The sequence below is a fragment of the Canis lupus genome, chromosome 4 (genome assembly GCF_011100685.1).
Source record: "Canis lupus familiaris isolate Mischka breed German Shepherd chromosome 4, alternate assembly UU_Cfam_GSD_1.0, whole genome shotgun sequence".
In the NCBI taxonomy this organism is placed as follows: domain Eukaryota; kingdom Metazoa; phylum Chordata; class Mammalia; order Carnivora; family Canidae; genus Canis; species Canis lupus.
In genome coordinates, this window is record NC_049225.1 from 88,871,261 (window position 1) to 88,891,193 (window position 19,933).

Below are 19,933 nucleotides of genomic sequence, written 5' to 3' on the forward strand. Positions count from 1 at the left end.
AGTTAGGGGCCTGGAGTCAAGGGGCTCGATCCATTCTCTGAGACGAGAATCTGTCCCGTGCCTGGCACCCGGCTCCCGGCTCCCGGCGGTGGGCAGCACCCCATGGCACCCACTCATCTGCAGCCACAGGACTCCCACCTGTGCCTCTGTCGTCACGTCTGTCTTCACCCCACGTGCCCGTGTCCCTTCTCAGACACCAGCCACGGAGCGCACACTCCAGCGGGCCCGCGGGTTGGCCGGTGACGTCCGCAATGACCCTGTGTCCGAATAAGGCCACGTTCTGACGCCCCGGGAAGGATACAAGGTAGAGGCGGGCAGGGGGGATGCGCTCCGGCCCCACAGGTACTCCAGCACCCTCTCCTGCACAAGTGAACGGGGAGCAGGGACCCGCACCCTGCGGCCACCACACGAGCCCGACGCCAGGCTCCTGCACGGCAACCTCCCCGCGGTGGAGCCGGTCAGCGAGGCAGACCCGCAGCATCGGGCAATGCCACGTCCCGCGAGTCGCTTGGCTGGGGACAAAGCCAGCACCTAGCACAGCGTCGCGGGCGGGTCTAGGCTGAAGTGGTTCCCTGACGGCCCCCAGCCCCTGGCCCCCTGGCCCCCCAGCCCCCAGTCCCCAGCCCCCCAGCTTCCAGCCTCCCAGCCCCTGGCCCCCTGGCCCCCAGCCCCCAGGCCCCCAGTCTACAGCCCCCAGTCCCCAGCCCCCGAGCCCCTAGTCCCCAGTCCCCAGCCCCCTGGCCCCCCAGCCTCCATCCTCCCAGCCCCGGCCTCCCAGCCCCCGGCCCCCACGGGCCTTCGGGCGGCCGCACAAGAGCTCACACAGATGTCACGGACACCCGCCGCTGGCAGACGGCGCCTCACAGCCGGGGGGGGGGGCCCCACAGATCGCAGCACGGACCGGGGTTGTGCACCAGCGCGAGCACCTCCCGGGAGCCCTAAGTCGCTCAACAGGCATTTTTAGATCAATGGCCACATCACCGTAATCTGCGCCAGCGGCTTGCCTGCAGAGTCCTGCAGGACGGCTGCGGCCCGGAGGCCACCAGGAGGCTGCGCCTGGCGTACTGGGGTGCACGGGAAAGGAGCACGCTCGCTCTCTGACGCTCCCGCGGTCTCCGCGCCGTCTGGGAACAGCCTCGGGGCCGGGGCTTCCCTTCCTGGCGTCAAGAGCCTCTGGGCGCCGACGGATCCGTACCTGCCTCTCCTGATTCCCTCATCCACCCCCTCTGCCGTCAACACGCCCCGTGCCAGGCCCCACCTCGGACACTAGGCCACGCTCAGCCCATCTTGCGTGAGGCCACTTCGCCCTGGGACCTCAGGCAGGGAAAACACCAACTCCACCCCTGACAGAGGCCAGTAAAGGGACAGGCAGCAACATTCCTCGCCCTCATGGCTCTGTGGCTCCACCCATCAAAACTCAAGCACAGACCTTTGTACCCTGTGGCCACTCACGGATTTGAGGATTTTTAAACAAAGACATTTATATGTGTTTACCTTGATTATCACTGATGATCCATGTAAATCAGTGGAAATTCTGAATAACAAATTCTTATAAGGCATCGATTCTCCTCCTTCCACACATAAGCCATCAATCAACCAACAGTGAAACAGGGGAAAGGCTAAGTACCTCGGAAATTAGTCTTATTTAATAGAAAACAATCTTGGGATATTATGCTGTTCCCCATTCCACCTTGGGCAAGTCTGTCATCAAAATTCTGTACAGGGAAACTAGAAGAGACCCAAGCATCCTTACCCGGTAAAGAGGATTAAACAAGCTTCCCAGCCACGGCAAGGCACCCAGTACTGTTGAGAAAGCACTTAAATGGAGAAACTGGAATTCTCAGCTCAGACTCCCTAGACCAGCCGTGAGGACTCCAGAGTCTCAGCAACCACCCCGACACCTCTGATTGGGGGAGAGAGAAATTGGACGAGGTCATGTCCAAGTTACCCTCTCCACGGCAAAACTAAACGGCTTACACCCACAACCCAGGATTCAGAAAGACCTAAAAATTAGTTAAAAGTTGCATGACAGAGACAGTTGTTAGCCAACCTCCTCCTTCCTCTATTGAATCGCAATTGTATGTAAATTGAACGTGATCATATATATATTTCCTGACATCAGGAACTATACACACATATACCTACACACACATTCAAACATATAGATACACACGCAGACACTGAAGTCACCGAACCGCAGCTGGATTATTTCACAGCTTGTCCTTTCGTCCGCTGCCTGACCCCTGCTCGGGCCCGGCCAGTGCGGTGATCTTGGTCTGCAGATGACAGTCCCGGCTATACCACGTGCCAGGCTCCCTAGAGTCTCGCTTTTGTCCTCCTGCACTTGTTCCACTTCCCCTGAGTTGGGCGTTTTCTTGAGCCCATGTTGGGAAATGACAATTGTCTCAAAGGCGAGGAGAAGCTGTGAAGGACAACAACCACGTATCTCACAGCCAGGACCTGCTAAGTGCTGCCTCCCAGGCAGGGGAGCCTAACGCAGTGCCCTGAGGGCAGCGATCACCCCAGCCCTGAACCAATTTCCCCCAAAACATTAGCATAGCGCCCCCGCAGGTGGTGGGAGCCACACGTGCTAGCTCCAGCACGCAACTCTAGCTGTTCCAAGTCTACCAGGTGAGCCCCCAGGCACCTCTAGCTGTTCCAAGTCTACCAGGTGAGCCCCCAGGCAGCTCTAGCTGCTCCAAGTCTACCAAGGTGAACCCCCAGGCAGCTCCAGCTGTTCCAAGTCTACCAGATGAGCCCCCAGGCAGCTCCAGCTGTTCCAAGTCTACCAAGGTGAGCCCCCAGGCACCTCTAGCTGTTCCAAGTCTACCAAGGTGAGCCCCCAGGCAGCTCTAGCTGCTCCAAGTCTACCAAGGTGAACCCCCAGGCAGCTCCAGCTGTTCCAAGTCTACCAAGGTGAGCCCCCAGGCACCTCTAGCTGTTCCAAGTCTATCAAGGTGAGCCCCCAGGCACCTCTAGCTGTTCCAAATCTACCAAGGTGAGACCCCAGGCACCTCTAGCTGTTCCAAGTCTACCAAGGTGAGCCCCCAGGCAGCTCTAGCTGCTCCAAGTCTACCAAGGTGAACCCCCAGGCAGCTCCAGCTGTTCCAAGTCTACCAAGGTGAGCCCCCAGGCACCTCTAGCTGTTCCAAGTCTACCAGGTGAGCCCCCCAGCACCTCTAGCTGTTCCAAGTCTACCAAGACGAGCCCTGCAGGCACCTCTAGCTGTTCCAAGTCTACCAGGTGAGCCCACAGGCAGCTCCAGCTGTTCCAAGTCTACCAGGTGAGCCCACAGGCAGCTCTAGCTGTTCCAAGTCTACCAAGGTGAGCCCCCCAGCACCTCTAGCTGTTCCAACTCTACCAAGGTGAGCTCCACAGGCAGCTCTAGCGGTTCCAAGTCTACCAGGTGAGCCCCCCAGGCACCTCTAGTTGTTCCCAGTCTACCAAGGTGAGCCCCCAGGCAGCTCCAGCTATTCCAAGTCTACCAGGTGAGCCCCACAGGCACTTCTAGCTATTCCAAGTCTACCAAGGTGAGCCCCCCAGTGCCTCTAGCTGTTCCAAGTCTACCAAGGTGAGCCCCCAGGCAGCACTAGCTGTTCCAACTCTGCGAACATGAGCCCTTCCTCCTGGTTGGTGACCAACTCGGCAGATGGGTCGGAGGGGCATGAGCAGCTCAATGGCCAAGTCTGTTTAACAGGAGGGACCAAGGCCTTCTCTCAGGATAGAGCCCTAGTGCTCGTTAGCAGCCGGGCTGTATTAGAACGGGAGTCACCCAGGCGTAAGGATGCACACTGAGACACAAGACGATGGGAGGACATCAGAGAAGGGCGTCACTAAGATATTACCAGCTTAACCCAGTCCTGCCACCTGCGCTACTACTGGAATCCTGTTAGGTGAATCAAGGAGGGAGGAGGGAAGAGGTCCGTCTGCTGCACCTAGTCCTGCATATTGGAGCTTCAGAAATCTTTTTTTTTTTTTCATTTTTACATTTGTGTTTATTTAAGTTTGATTTGCCAAAAAAAATCTTATGCTTAAAAGACACAACTTGCAAAGCAAGGAAAAAACTTCATCCTAAAGGTAAGATACTTTTTTTTCTTGTGAAAGCAGCACTTTCTTTCTAGAGACCGTCTCTATGAAAGGCTAAATAAGTACAAAGTAGTAATTTCAACAATGATGAATTGTAATATTTTGAACAAGCACAACCAAGTAAAACAAGAAGCCGTATGTATAGCCCCATGGTGAATCTGATAAGGTTCCCAGACCAGGGAAATAGGTTAATTTGCTCTCGGCCACGAAAAGATGTTTTGGTAGGTCTTTCTTCTTTTAAAAACCGTAATTCGCCTTCCACCTATAATCTATGTTGTATTTTTCAAAGCTTTATGCATTAACAACAACAAAAAAATCACTCTCCCTAAATTTTGCATTTACAGCCCTTTTATCATATAAATTGCGGTCATGACCTCACTTGAGGCTTGCAGGGCCAGTGAAGGGAAAGGTCTGGCTTCTATAAAATGAGATACATTAAGCAAAATAAATCTTGCCTGAAACTGAAATCGTTCTTGAATACAGCAACTTAGGAACTAATCCCCCCTTTTCTTTTAAAAATATAATGGCTTTGCCTTTTGGCCAAAATGGATACACCCCACCAACAGCTGTTGCTCCCTTGCCCATTCCCTTTCTTGACGTACTGATACCTGGTTGCCGGCTGTAAAATCTCCTAGGATTCTTCCCCAAGATCTTCTAGCACAGGGCCATTGCTTCACCCAAAAGGGTGACGGGGCATTCTGACCACCCCATCTAGCCTGAAGGAAGAATAAGGTGCAGGGATTTAAAGGTTCAAGCTACGTGTTAGTGTCTCCCACTATTCCAGGCCTTTCCTCACCTTCTTGTAAGACTCGCACTCGTCCTAGAAAGCACACTGCATTTCCTGAATCCGTTTTGCAGAACCCAGATAGGAATTCTGGAGTATGTTTATGCCCTGAGTATGTTTATAGAGACTTTGCTGGAACGCAATTTACAGGGCTTTAACTCATTTAAATAAAAAGTAAGAATTTCAGGCATTTGTGATGGTATTTTTTTCTCAACGTGATACTATCTAGGGAAATGTTTTCAGATGCATGGTTTGAGACAGGCAAAAGAATCTTGCCTGCTTCAAGATTTATGTATCTTTTATAAACGAGATGGAATTAAATATTTTGGCTCTGTTTTCCCTCCTGTCCTCACCATTTCATCGTCCCCATCTTTTCCAGATGTCCCCAACAGACTTGCACCACCTGATGGTGTCACCGGCTCAGTTTCAAACTCCCTAACAGTGTCCTATTGGTTCTGGCTTAAGCCCAGACCCTCTTCTATGGCCCGTGAGACTGTACGGTGACCGGCCACGGACTGCCGTCTGCTCAGAGCTCACCCCCAGGGATCCGCAGAGGAAGCATCTGTCTGTCTATTGAGATCAGTGCTGTCCACACTACCAGGTGGTTGGAGCTGTCTGATAAACAGCCATTGAATGAACTAGGTAATACTTATGCGCATATAGCCTTTGCCTTTTGGATTTATCCAAATTATAAAACTAGCAAGTTTTTAAAATACAATCTTCAAATACAGAAATTTTTTTTTTTTTAAATCACATAGATCAATATGAGATGGAAGGTGAGTCTGGATATTGATCAGTGAAAGGAACTGCCACTTATATCACTTTAAGTTCATAGAAAAACTACTTACAGTAGTTTATTGCCCAGTGGAAATCAAACAGGGTTTAGGAGAAAAATAAACTAATGAGAACAGATCAGATAATGAATTAGTTGGAGGTACAGAAGGAGGATGCGGGGGGACCAGCCCGAGCCCATTACGATCGCATAAAGGCACACCTGTAGGTCAGGGTGTTACAGATAGGACACAAATGTCCATGGAACATGGAAGCCCAGAGATAAATTCATATACAAAGGTGAAGACAGAAACATGCTACAAAAAATCGCTGCAGAAAGGAAGAATTAACAACTGGGACAGCTACGTATCTATTTTTTTTTTAAATATCTTCATCGTAATCCTCAAAAATAAAGTTATGAGTCAAAATATACAATTTTAAAAAAATAAGTAAAAATTCATGAAATTTCTGGAAGGCAGACGTCTACTAATCTAAAGCTGGCAGGAGAAAGTGCAAAGAAAATCACCAAGAGCTTCAACCACATAACATTTGGAACTACGCTATGTCAAAAACAAAACAACAGTAACATATATAATTGAAGCCAAACAATCCTTCAGGGGGAAAAAAATCCCAAGGGGCAAATGTCTTTATTGTGCAAGGAACTTAGGGAATCACTCAAAAAACAGTAAGACGACCGTGCAAATTGGGAAAAGACGGCAACAGATGATTGGAGAGAAACCACACTTGATATTGTAGAATTTGAAACGTCGTTCAGCTCGCTGATAGAGGCGAAGCCAAGTGTTTTGACGGGAACACGCAGTCACGGCCCGGGAACCCCGTGACACCAGTACTTTAAAGGGTCTGGCAAGACGCACATCGAAAGCCTCGACAGGCTGAAGGCCTCTCATGCGGCCATTGCACTTGTCCTTGAGCCGACACGGAGTCGGGCCACCCTCGTGTTCTCCACTTCGCCCTTAAGGGTGACCTCAGGCCCGGCAGGAGCCGACCACGCGGTCGGGGGAGAGGACGTCGCCGGGACCTGAGGTCCCCGCAGCCGAGCGGCGCTGTGCGGCCCTCCGTAAAGCCGTGGGGCACCACGTGGGCAGGGGCCCTTTAGGACACGGGCCGGCCCTGCGAGGCGCATCTGGGGGGACAAGGCGGCGTCCCTGGCTCCCTGGGGTCCCCTGCAGGCACTGCCCTCCGGGTCCTGCTCAGTGGCTGAGGGGCTGGGGTGGGTTGGGGGAGGGCTGGGCCTTAAGTGGAAGCGTCCTCCTCTCCAGGGGAGGGGAAAGCGGGCCCTGGAGATGCCACAGCCGAGCGCACCCCCGGGCCGAAGCCTGGGCATCCACGGCAGCCCGGGCTCCCCCTGACTTCTCGGAACCGGGTGGGCATCCAGCCCGGCCTCTCTCCTTCCCCCTGCACAGCGGCGGAGGGTAGACAACCCGGCCGCCCTCCCCTGCCCCTGGACGCGACAGCCACCCGGGTGGCCCTGGCGGTGGCACGGCCCTACAGCCCGGTCCCCTGGTGTCCCTCAAGTCCACGAAGGCCGTGGAGAAGGGCCGGGAGGTAACGGACGGTATCCAGTCTGCCTGTGTGTCACGGAGTAAGCTGGCATACAGAGGGTGCGGTAGGAATCGCGACATAGAAACATGCTGAGTATCTGAAAGTTGACGTTCATCTTTATTTTAAGGCAGAAAACACGTATTTAAGAACACAGAAAAAAAATAAATAAAATAAAATAAAAATACAGAAGTGAAGAATTAGTAACTAATTCCAAATAATTATTTATTTATTTGTTTGTTTGCTCTTTTAAAGTTTTTTTAGGGCAGCCCGGGTGGCGTGGCTCAGTGGTCCCCCTGGGTCTCAGGGTCCCAGGATCCAGGCCTGCATCGGGCTCCCCTCATGGAGCCTGATTCTCCCTCTGCCTGTGTCTCTGCCTCTTTCTTTGGGTCTCTCATTAATAAATAAATAAAATATTTAAAAAAAATTTTTTAGAGGCGGGATGGGGGCAGGTGGAGAGGGAGGGAGAGATCTGAAGCAGGCTCCACACCGGGGGCGGAGCCCGACGTGTGCTGCATCTCACAGCCCTGAGATCACAGCCTGGGTGGAAATCAAGAGTCAGATGCTTAATTGACTGCGCCGTGCAGGCGCCCGTGTCGTCTGCTTAGAAACAGAACAGACGGGGCGCCTGGGTGCTCAGCCAGCGCAGCATCTGCCCTCAGCTCGGGTCGTGGTCCCCAGGGGCAAGGATCCAGCCGATTTTGCCTCCCTGCTCCACGGGGAACCTGCTTCTCCCCCTTCCACCTACTCGGCTTGTGCTCTTTCTGCCAAATAAATGAATAAAATCTTTTTTGAAAAAAAAGAAACAAAGTGAAGCGAAGTCCGCACACGCACACGCACACGCACAGCCCTGTTACACCGCATGAAATTCTCCTACGGCTTGTCCCCCTGCAAGCACCACATTTCCTCCAGAATGCCTTCTCCTCTGTCGCATCCCGAGCAAACCTCAGGCCGGCGTCAGCCTAAGGGGGCTGCACACCAGGACCTGAGGGGAGACGCGGACCCTGGGCTCCCGGGCAGGCGACAGTGCGCCAGGCTGGCCCCGCTGCCGTGATGCGAGCAGCCCAGGTCGAGGGTTCCAAGGCCCCGCCGAGCACGCCCGCCACCCGACTGCTGCCCCCAGATGGCCACGGGTTCCCGGGGTGCACGGGGAGCCCGGGCCCAGGCCTGCAGGGGAGCCCGGGCGTCAGCCCCTTCGCCAGCCTCCCGGGGAGAAGCCCTGGGGCTGGAATCGTCACCGGTCGCTGCTCTGACATTAGAAAGGTCCTGCACGGTCCCCGTGTCACTGTCCACGAAGGCGGCCCGGTGCGGCGGGCTTCCTGCGTGTCCACACCCATGGAGCCCAGCGGATGCCTGGCACATGGCCCACTCTCAGCAGATCACCCCCTGGTGCTGTTCCGGGTGTGGACGGACACGCCGGTAGGCGCCCCAAGAGTAAGAGGCCAGAGCAGCACTTGAGACACTATCCCGATCGCCCATCGGCCGAGAGCCACGCCAAGCCCTCCGCCGCCGGCTCTCCTGCCGCCCGTCGGCCTGTTTCTCTGACACACTCGTCACACGCAGCGCTGCCCGGAGCTTGGACCAGCCGCTCCCCCTGGGCAGCCCCGCCCTGACCCAGGCGGCCTCAGGGACGCGGCCCTGGAGTGTCGGGAACCACCGATGGTCATTATTACAACTGGGATGGCCACGGCCAGCCTTTAGAGCCGGTCCAGGAATCCACGGATCGCTTTCGTGTATCCTGTCCCTGCTGTGGCTGCCCCGCTGCCCACGGCCCAGGGGACGGCTCTCCCACCCAGGCCAGGGCCCACTGACCGGGAAAGGAAGAGGAGGCCTCGCCGGACCCCTTCACCCGCGGATACATCCCGTAAGCGCAGGTGACCGCAGTGCAACAGAGGCAGGCAGGAGGAGGACACTAACTCAAGCTGTCAAAGGACGCCGACACAGACGCCGCATTTCCATCGCCACCAAGGAGGTCCATAGTCTGTGAAGAAGAGAGTTGCTTCTGGCACCTTGCATCAGGACACAGCGCGCCACAGGCACAGGCTATTAGGGAGAGGCCAGTCTACAGTCCCAGACCCCTGGATTCTGGAATAGGTCCCAGGCCACCTGTGAGTCTCTACTACGGACACTACAGACGTGCGTGTGCTCTAGAATCAGTTCTCCTGGTTCCTTAAGCCTATCTCCAGCTTTATTCTCCAAGGCAGGGCCCACAGGCACCCTGCACCATTCACCTCCAGCCCCAGTGTGAGCTGGGAATAGCAATCCATGCTCCTGTTCTTATCCCTAAATCCCCTGCATTAGGAACCTAGACTGTGGTGAGTGGCTAACGAGAACGCCCACCCTTCACGCAAAATCTACTTCCCTCACCAAGGAAGGAACTGAGACCCGGTTCAAAGCATGGTTATGTTTACTGGCCTAGACCGCCCGAGATCAGAACAGATACACGTCTAACCTTCTCAACTGTTTGCTTTTCAGATGCCTTACCAAATTCTTGACCTCCTTGACCCACCACATGTCCTCTCGTCCTAAACAGTGAAAAGCCTGGACAACCAAGGCATTTAATCTCCTGTCAGCCACCTCCGCCTCACCATATTTTACCTCCACCACATGGTGTAGAGGTGGACACCAATGCCTTAAAACCTACCTCCTTAGCACCACTAAGATCATCGACTCCAGGCCCGTTGTCTCATCAGCAAATAAGTACTAAGGGTCTAGTGTGTCTAGAACATGACGTGAGCACTGGACAAAATAAGTGACCGTAAGAAAAGAAGTTAGTAGACTGGATTTTTAATATTCTTTTAAATTATAAGAAATTGGCTTTTTTATAGGTAAATAAAAAGGCCAGGATCCACGATTTCACATGATGCAACCTGACTATAAGCACGTCTCTGGGACTGTACTCTAAGGGCGGTGATGGAGCAACTAAATGTCACTGGATGATGCCCAGGATAGCTTAATCCCTTCTACTGTACGCTTCTCAGAGTGAGTTACCCATGAACACAGAGAAATAACATTCAGCATAAAGTGAGACGATCCACCAACCTCCCATAAAAAAGGATGAAAAATATTTGTTATACTAATTAAACAAATAAACAACAACAACGAAACCTGCACATTTTTACATCCATCCCATCCCTTATGCTGTTTAACTTCTTACCAAACTCTTGGGAAAGTCAGCTTATTAAATTCTCATCTAAGCCTTCACACCAGACAACTTAATGAGAATTCCACACTGAGCAGAGAAGGACTAAGGTCTGCTTATTTCCAAAGAAGAGGCAAGTGACAGAGAATCTGAAAGCAGGGAGAAAGGAGAAGGCCACACAAGAGAATAACATGGTAAGCAAATGTTCACCAGCTGTTCCCAGCACCGCTAACTGGCCTTCAGTCCATCGTTTTTCATTTTAAAGGCTCTAAAACTTCAAATGAATGCAGGGACTATTGTTCTACAAGGAAAATAAGTTTTATTGCCCATCCTTAAATACTTCCTAGTATCCGAGCAAATCATACTCCTGCAGCAGCATAATGTGGATGGTCCTTCCCCTGTGTTTGAATTATGCATATTTTACCCTGGAATCTGTCATTCATTAGTGCTCTTTTTTTTTTTAATTTCTTGATTTTAAAACACAAAACATTTTAGCTCAAGGCAAAAGTGTGAGGTAAGCATATAGCATCAGTTGTCAACTTCTCCAAATAATGGAAATAATCTTACTAATAAAATTTCCTTTCACTCTATGTGGCCTGAGCTGAGCTAAATGTTAGGAATAGAATTTCAGTTTTCAATCCATGTAGAAAAGAAAAGAAGAAAAAAAAATCCATTAAGGGTTTGAACTAGATGTGTAGACAACTGTTCTCCTCCTTGTGATTATCGAGGTCTCCGAATCCGTGACAGTGGGGCCCCTTTATTCGTTGGGAGTATGATCCGAGTCCCCCAGTGGGTGCCTGAATCTACACAGAGTACCAACCCCTTTACACACTGTGTTTTTTCCTATACATGCATCCCTAGATAAAGTGTGATTTATGTGCTGGGCACAGTAAGAGATTAACAATAACAATAAAAGTGAAGAACTAGAATCACAAACTGTAATAAAATTTATGTGAATGTGGTCTTTCTCTCGCTCTCAAAATATCTCATGGCGTGTACTCACCCTTCTTGTGAGGCTGTGAGATGATAAGGTGCCTACGTGATGAGATGAAATGAGCCGCATGACGGAGGCGCTGGGACGTGAAGTCAGGCTACTGCTGACCTCTGCACGACTTGTCGGAAGGAGGATCATCAGCTTCCTGACCGCCGCTGACCACAGGTAACAGAAACCGCGGGGAAGGGAAGGGGGGGATTGTGGTTCCTACAAAACCCGTGTAGGGTCCTAGGGCACAGCATTACCACCAAGCTTTCAGGGGCTCTTCTAAGTGGAGAGACTGAACTTCCATGGCTCAATACTATGGATTTCATGCATTTCATGCATAATCCAATTGGATCATCACGAGAACCTTATGAACCAAACCTTATGATCTCCATTTTCAAGGTAAGAGAATCAGGCCTCATGCACACAAGCTGAGCTTGTCCAGGGTCACAGTTCAAGGCCAGCCCAGAGTAGAACCAGGCCCATCTGATTCTAGAACTCTTCTTGCTCATTCTGTGTCAGCATAAATTAAGTGGGTAACCATCTAATGTCAAGGTGGAGAATATCAAACTGGACCAGAGGACAAACAGCAGGAAGACCCAGGTTCCAGGCTAAGTTTCAGAATTCTCTAACTAAAGGATTTAAGTTTTCTGAGCTCCAAATTTCCTCAGAGTGCAGAATGGGCAGTCAATGAGCACTGATTGAACCCAAAGATTTATGAGTCCCTGAGATGCCTTCCTTGCAGTGGCCTTCAGGGATCCTATGCACCACGGCAGGGAGGTGACTACATATGGGGCCACATATTTCAAGACTCACATCACGAGATTTGGGGCCGAGAGGATTGATGTCATTAAGCTCCTGGCTCTGCTAAGTGAGAGGGAGAACTGGGAGCTGACACAAGCTTGGTCTACTCCTAAGCCTTCTGCTACTCGGAGCCTTCCCCTTGGTCCTAGCCTCAACAAGGAAATTACACTTGAACCTTGAAAAATGTATGGGTTAGGAATGCCAAACCCATACGACCCAAAGTCCAGGTGTCACGTTTGACGCCCTCCCAACCGTCACTACTAATAGTCTACTGTTGGCTGGAAGCTTTACTGATAACATAGTCAATTAACACATATTTTATAAGTTACATGTTTTATATGCTATATTCTCCTACTAAGGTAAGCTAGAGAAGAGAAAATGTCATTAAGAAAATCATAAGGAAGAGAAAATACGCTTCCAGTCCTGTTCTGTAAAAACTCTGCACAGAAGAGGACCCATGCAGTCCAAACCTGTGTTGTTCAAGGATCAACTCTATTTCCATTTTATAAGGTGAAACTTGCACTTTAACGTCTTGCCCTATGACCTGTAAAATTTTCCAGTCTTGACTTAGAACAATCACAACCTGCTATGACCTACGGGAAAAGTGGTGTTTGCAATGATTCAGGCCTGCAGAGATGCCAAGTCCCAGGAAAACTAGACTCAAGTCTTTGAAACACTGAGGGAAATAAAGGGCAATGTGGTCAAGACTCATTCACGCCATTAAAAATGTGCTTCCTTTCCACAGAAGTCTCTCTGCTATAAATGGAGAAGGGAAAGAAGCACGGAATAAAATAACAATACAACCATAAGGTCAATAGAAGAGATTTCCCCAAACACAGCTACCTGGCTCAATAATTTACACGACAGACATTGATTTGGTCTCTGCTTTAATGACCAGGCATTAAGAGCCAGGAGCCTAACAGCAATACCCTCTCTGCTCTCAAGACATTCACAGCCCGGGGCAGGACTAGCCCGAGAAGCATACTCCTCTCTGCAGATGCCAAAAGAAAGGCAACGTGCTCCAGAGCTTACTGTAGGTCCACCTGGCTCAGGCTCGGCTGGGAGGAATGAGAGGAATAAGGCGATCTGGAAATTTCGATAATGGTGAGTGCACACCCTAGGCGGAGTGGAGGGTCCAGAAGCAAAAGGGAACACTAAGTGTTCAGGAACCATAGATAATTTGGCAGGGCTGGAGAAGACCGAAGAAGGAAGGAACGCAGAAGGGAGGTGGCCAGGAAACTTGAAGTCTCGCAGATCCTGGCCGGGAACCTGGGCGATATCCCGACAGCAGGGGCTGGAACACGAAGACGGGCACCCCAGGCTGCAGAAAGGCAGGTCGAGCCACCACACCGGAAACGGACAGGAGGGGGTCCAGCTGGAGGCAGTGAGACTGGTTAGAAAGAGGTTTCTGGAAGTAGCAGTGGTGAGCGGACACAAAAGAATAGGTTTGAGAGATGGGAGCCCAGCAGAAACACCAGGAATTTGTGATTGGACGTCGGAGTGAAGTAGGCGGCCAAGTCACAGACGGCACCCAGGAGGATCTTCTCAGGCGACCAGAGGACTAAGTGTGGCCCGGCTTGTGGTAAAGGAGCAGCTGGAGAAGAGGTGGAAGAGGTGGGGCTGCAATCGTTCGGGTCTGTCGCGATTCTGAGTCCCGGGAAATCCGGACGCTAAGGGAAGAGCCAGGCCCAGCTGTGGTCAACGTGGTCAAAGACTCCTCCACACACTCGGAATCACGCCCGCACCCAGAGGAGGCCTGAACACAGACTCGAGCCCTCGCACGCCAGGCACACGTGCCCACCGTCCTCTCCGCACAACCCCCGTGCCGCTGAAGTGCTCCAATGCTCTTATTTTCTCTCTTAACCTTACAGGTCAGGCCAAGTCGGAGTGAAAGGCTCTCTTCCCCTCCACCTGCTGCTTCCAAGCGCCTCTTTATACCACTGTTGACCCGCGAAGTCAACAATATCTTAAGACACATTGTAAAAAGGTCATTCTTTTTGAGAAAAACGCTTGGCATGGATTTGGGATGGTGAATCAACTATTAGTGTTGGTTGTTGTTTTAAGTGCGGAGAATCAAGATTTAGCCAATTCTTCACAGCAATGTCCATTAGCTGTAGAGCAGATGGAGGAACCACCGAAACAGGTGGACGCGTGTCCACAGCCACTGCCTGAGGCTCTCATGTGCGTCATCGCCTCTGATGACGCCACTGAGGACCCGCTGGCTGAGCCCGAGGCTGGCTTGGGAAACCCAAGGGGAATGTTCAAGAAACCAAAAGAGCTATTCGGGCCACACACATGTTGGCCTGACACCACCAGCACCAGAAGACTTCTTGAGGGACGGCTTCCGGAGCCATGACTTCTGATTTAAAGAACAGGAAAACAGATAAGACGGTTCATCGAGCCTCTTTAGGCACAGACCTCCGCATGATGCTCCCCGCACTGTGCTACCGTGTCCGCACAGGTAGGGAGGCGCACGCGGCCTGCTTACTAACACCCAAGGTGCTCGGGTCAAGAACATGGGCGTTCTGGCTACCTGTCCTCTCGTACAGTCCCCCTTCTGTCTCACTGAATACATTCTGTAAGTATCTCCGTAAGTTATAACAAGAAATCTTCTGAAATTTCTATTGGAAAGGGCTTTTGTGATCAGCACTGGTGCACTGATGTCCAGATGAAGAATGAAAATACAACAGATTATCAATATCAAGAGAGACGGGAAAATGAGTTTTGTTATTTTTAATTTTTTTTTAAATTTATGATAGTCACAGAGAGAGAGAGAGAGAGGCAGAGACACAGGCAGAGGGAGATGCAGGCTCCATGCACCGGGAGCCCGACGTGGGATTCGATCCCGGGTCTCCAGGATCGCGTCCTGGGCCAAAGGCAGGCGCCAAACCGCTGCGCCACCCAGGGATCCTGGAAAATGAGTTTTTTAAAAAAGAGGTTGGACCAAACTCTTTAAAGTTGGAACAAAGCAAAGTTCTGATGGCATTGGCCTTCAAAAACTCGTATTTTAGTAATTGTTCCATGACTTGCACGTAAATGGAAGATGGACAGAGGCACAGAGACATATTACAACTGGGAAAAAAGTCGTAATAGAGACACACACACACACACACACACACACCCCAGTTGCACATAAACTGCTTCCGGGCAGAGATGATAACATTACTTTTGCCTTGTGCCACAGTTGTTCCGTGTGATTACCAAAGCCATGAATTTACACACCGATACTTTAAAATGGGTAGTAAAGTCAGCCTAAAATATTTTTAAAGTGATAACTTATTTAGGGAATAATAGCATTCACTTTAAAAACTCGATCATTTAGCCCTGACGGTAAATAAATCACACAACCGTCTCCCCGCAACCTACCAACACTGAGTAATAAATCTCTGAATTCAACATTACCCCAGACATAATGCTGTAAAGCAAGAGTCTAGTTTTCACTCAGTGACCTCAGTTTTGCCTCTGCTGGACAGTAAATCTGATGCAAAATGAGCAAATATGGGTGGCTGAGTTTCAACCTGGCATAACAGTCAGGCTTTGTCAAGGATCCCAGAATTTAGAGTGTTTTTAGGAACAAAAAAAAAAAAAAAAAGTTTGAAAAACAAAAACATATGCTAAACAGCTGGGGATGGGAGAGTGAAGGCAAGGGAAGAACATTCACCTTTGCTGGAAAAACATCTATTTCGTGACCTTTCCTTTTAGCTGACCCATCCTCCGGTCCCCTTTTTCAGTCTCTAAAACGGTTATTTCTAGAAGGCTTATGTTAGACCAATAAAGGTTCATTCACTCATTCGATTAATATACAACAAACAGTGTTTTCATCTCTTAGTAGATCTGGGACCCGGAAAAAAGTATTTCACTTCACCGTATCTCAGTTTCTTCATCTGTAAAAGAGGGACACACTTGTGCCTGACTTATAGGACGCTTTAACCGTAGTCCTGCGTCCTCTGCGACCAGACACCATGTCAAAACTAAGATTCACAGAAGCAAATAAAGCAACCAGATTCCCACCTTCAGGAAGGTGGAGGACATAATTAGGAAATGAAAATAAATATACACGGAATTTCAAAGCAGACAGGGACCTGGGGGAAATGCATGGAGTACTACTGAATACAGGGGGGTGGGGGCCGCTTCGCAGGAGGGGTCCTGGAAGGCTTTGCTGGTCGGGAACTTTGGGCTGAAATCCAAAGGATGGGAAGGAATCAGCCATGCACAGAGGAGACACGCACATTCCAGGCCAAGGATTTCAGATACGCAAAGCCCCTGACCTTGGAATTAGCCAGGTATACTCCCCAGAAACTAGAGAAATGTAGGAAAGGGGCAAAGCATGCCATACTCAGAGGCAATAATAAAGAATCTGGCTTTAGTGAATCTGTCTATATGGATTAGGAAGTCACTGGATGGTTCTCCAGTGGGAGAATGACGAGTGTTTTTTCTGAACCATGATTCCAGCTGCAGGGGAGTGAACAGACCAGCACGGGGACACCGAGGTGGCTCAGTCATTGAGCATCCAATTCTTGATTTTGGCCCAGGTCATGATCTCAGGGGTGTAGGATCGGGCCGCACATCGGGCTCTGCATTCAGCACAGGGTCTGCTTACCCATCTCCCTCTGTTCCCTTCTCTCTCTCTCTCTCTCTCCCCTCCCACAACCCCATCTCTAAAATAAATAAGTAAATAAAATCTTGAAAAAATAAAAAAGAATGAAAGTCACCTGGGGGCTACTGAACTCAGTCTAGGGGGGAATGCGGTTTGCTTGGCCTCGGCAGGGACAGAGAAGGCAGCAACAGAGAGCACTGAAGACACCTCCCAAATCTCCCCAACCGTCTGCCTTGCCATTCTCTCCTCAGGTGCGGATACGGACAAGAGAAGTGGCCCAGAGGAGCACGTACGAAGTACCTATTGCACTGAAGTTCTTCGGATGGCTCTCCTCACGAAAGGCGGGAGCCAACGAAGTTAACAACGTGTTTCTATCAAGAGAGCTTCCAGCCGCGAACTCATCCGGCCGTTCAGGCTGACGTCTTGATGTCGCTTCGGACGGCAGCTCTAAGACCCCAGTCCTTAGAAAGCACAATCCAGACGCATAATGGTGCTAGGCTCGCAGGGCGGACAACTCTTCACTGTTCTCCCTTTCGATTATGTTGTAAATTGTCCTTTGGAACACACACTAGAGGCCTGGTGCTGACAATGGCTAGTAAGGGAAGGTCTCCCTGTTGTAGCTTCCCCATCAAGGGTCCAAGAGCAAGCACCTTGTCGTCCGGTTTCCATCCAGACGTTCAAACAGCGAACACCTTCCGAACAGCCCGTGCGTCCATTCCAGCCTATCACTTATGTGCCTTGAGAAGGAAGAGAGGAAGGAGAGAGAGATGGAGAATGAGAGAGAGAGAATAAATATAAAAGGGGGGGTGGCTAAAGCAGGATTTGTCATCACCCAGAAGTGCTAAGGCTGGCTCCCAAAACGCGGGCTCTTATTCCTCCATCAATCTTAATACCCCCTCCCCGCCCCAACCCCAGATTCTATGTAGAGCAAACAGGGAAAGAAAAGAAAGTTCCCAGCCAAATATCAGAGTCTAGCTTGGAAAAATGAACTCTGCAATGACAGCACATATTTCTCAGGGCTTACTGGGATCTAGTGAAGGAGACTGGCTCCAGGCCTCACAGTCTCACAGAGTTTCTTGATTCCTAAGTTAATCATTTTTGCATCGTCCGCTTTCAAATAAGCCAAAGGGAAGCTTCCTCCAGGAATGGCCATTCACTGGCATTTCACAGTTAAAAAGACCACCTTTGTGAGACGAGCCTTGAACAAGAATTTGATTTAGATTTAATAAGATACCTGCTCGTGGGTAATGCATACCAGGGAGACTGACAAGAAATACCTGATAGGATGCAGCTCCAGCACAAACCCAAATCAGTTTTAACAGCTCCTCGGGATTTATCAGGCACAGCTCAGGTAGCTTGACGGGGTTATAGCGGATGGTACCTGAGCCTTCCACGTGACGAAAAAAGTCTAAAATCCCCTCTTTCTCTCAACATGTTTTAGGCATACAAGCCTTGGTCCTCTCCACTAATGACACCCCGAAGACAAAACCAGATGAACAATCGAACGTATACGACTACATCCATGGTAGAGTAAGTTTGCTAACAATGACATTTTTTGAAATTCAACTTTTAATTGTAAATAAACATTTCCTTCTCTTTGCTCTGAAAAGTATCTACCCAGTGTTTTTAGGGGGGCAAATTTAAGCAGGTGGCTCCTCGACCCCTGGGAAGATCGCAAGAAATAACAGTGGCCTGGGCCATTCTTACTTTTCAACATTTCTAAATCTTACCATTCATATCACTCATTTCATTGGTCTCATCTCCCTCCCTGTGCAAGCAAAGACCGCGAGTAACCATGGGGGACAAGTAGGTTCACGGCGGGCCTCGGGACCCGTCTTCCATTGTTTCCGACGCACACGACCAATGGGGCTCTCCCTTCCGGTGTATGTCAGAGGCTATCACATTTCATATATGGCAACCCCTCTTCTCCTCAACTACGGACAGGGAGAAGGAATTACAATCTGATCAACCAATTATAAATCGTGGGATTTTTCAGAGGAGCTGAAAGGAATTCCAACAGGTATTCATGACTCCACAAAACCAACTGGTATAATCGCACATGAGGGCAGGCAAAGGAGACCGGCTCTTCTTTTAAAAGAAATATTTTTCTCAAAGGCGTTAATTGTGCTCCCGGGGGTCTGCTTGTTTACTCTGGATTTTCCAATCTAATGGCTTCAGTACATGACAGTTTGGTTCTAGGGTAAAGGCGGCCTGGCGGGAGGAAGAAGATGATCATTCTTCCTCCCTGTCCGTTCCAACCAGGAGAAGCAAAGGACCAGGACGTTCACCATTTCAGGATAAGGTTCAGCATCAGCAACTAACAAATCTGTCACAGGATTCATGAACCAGGAGCAAGACTCTCAAGAACCGGGTAAGCATCAGGCAGGGCTCGATGAGGGTCTGCTGGTGATCCCCATGTGTAGCCAATCCTGAGCCTCATGGGCCCCATGAGACCTCATTACTAGTCTCCCTTGAAAGACAGAAGAAGAGCAGGAATTACCTGCATCTGACTCAGGCTTGAAAATCAGAGTCGAGTCAGGACCCAGGCAAATATGGCCTCAAACCTCTTCTTCAGATATCCCAGAGGCACACGCGGGTAAACCAGCCCCTCTTGTTATGTCATATATAAATACCCAGGTAATGATATCCGGCACCCAAATAAAAGTAGTAAAGAGAACGTCTATCCATTCATTCACTTGCTCATGTAGCAACCAGGAGATCTCTATTGTGTGCAATTATGCAACCACGGGGCTGCTGATGGGGATACAGTTATAAGCAATGTCAGCCAGAACCAATCGCTGGCAGGGAGAGGCTTCCAGCCTGCTAAAGGAGGGAGGTGCTCCTCAAATATCACACTTATAAATGCACGGTTTATAACTAAAGACTCAAAAGGAACTAATGTAGTTCTTTGAAAGTGTAGTAGAGAAAAAGAAAACCCAACCTGACCTTGGAAATCAAAGAAGGCATCATTTGATAATGAAGAGATACACTTAAGGCCAACAGGAATCTGGCAGAGGAAACAGCCTGGAAAGGGCCCAGGCAAGAAAGAGCACGAGTTCAAAGGGCTAAAAAAAAGGTGCACGCGGTGGGGTAGCGGGGCAGTGACGAGCTGCGGCGGAAGGAAGACCATGCAAGACTCACGAGGCCCATTCACAGCAGAGATCTTTGTCCCGAAACCATTAAGAAATACCCAAGTGTTTAAAAATCAAC

General features: G+C 50.2%; 1 protein-coding gene across 2 annotated transcripts in view; it reads right to left on the reverse strand.

Annotated features, from left to right (window-relative positions):
- FBXL7 (F-box and leucine rich repeat protein 7) overlaps positions 1-19,933 on the reverse strand; it is a 352,371-nt gene that overhangs the window by 273,733 nt on the left and 58,705 nt on the right. Inside the window, exon 1 of one of the 2 annotated variants that reach the window (XM_038535442.1) lies at positions 17,024-17,204. The exons of the other annotated variant lie outside the window; for it this stretch is intronic. The gene's annotated coding sequence lies outside the window, so the exon portion shown is untranslated. Of the gene's footprint in view, positions 1-17,023; positions 17,205-19,933 lie in introns of those variants that run through there. 2 annotated transcript variants of the gene reach the window in all.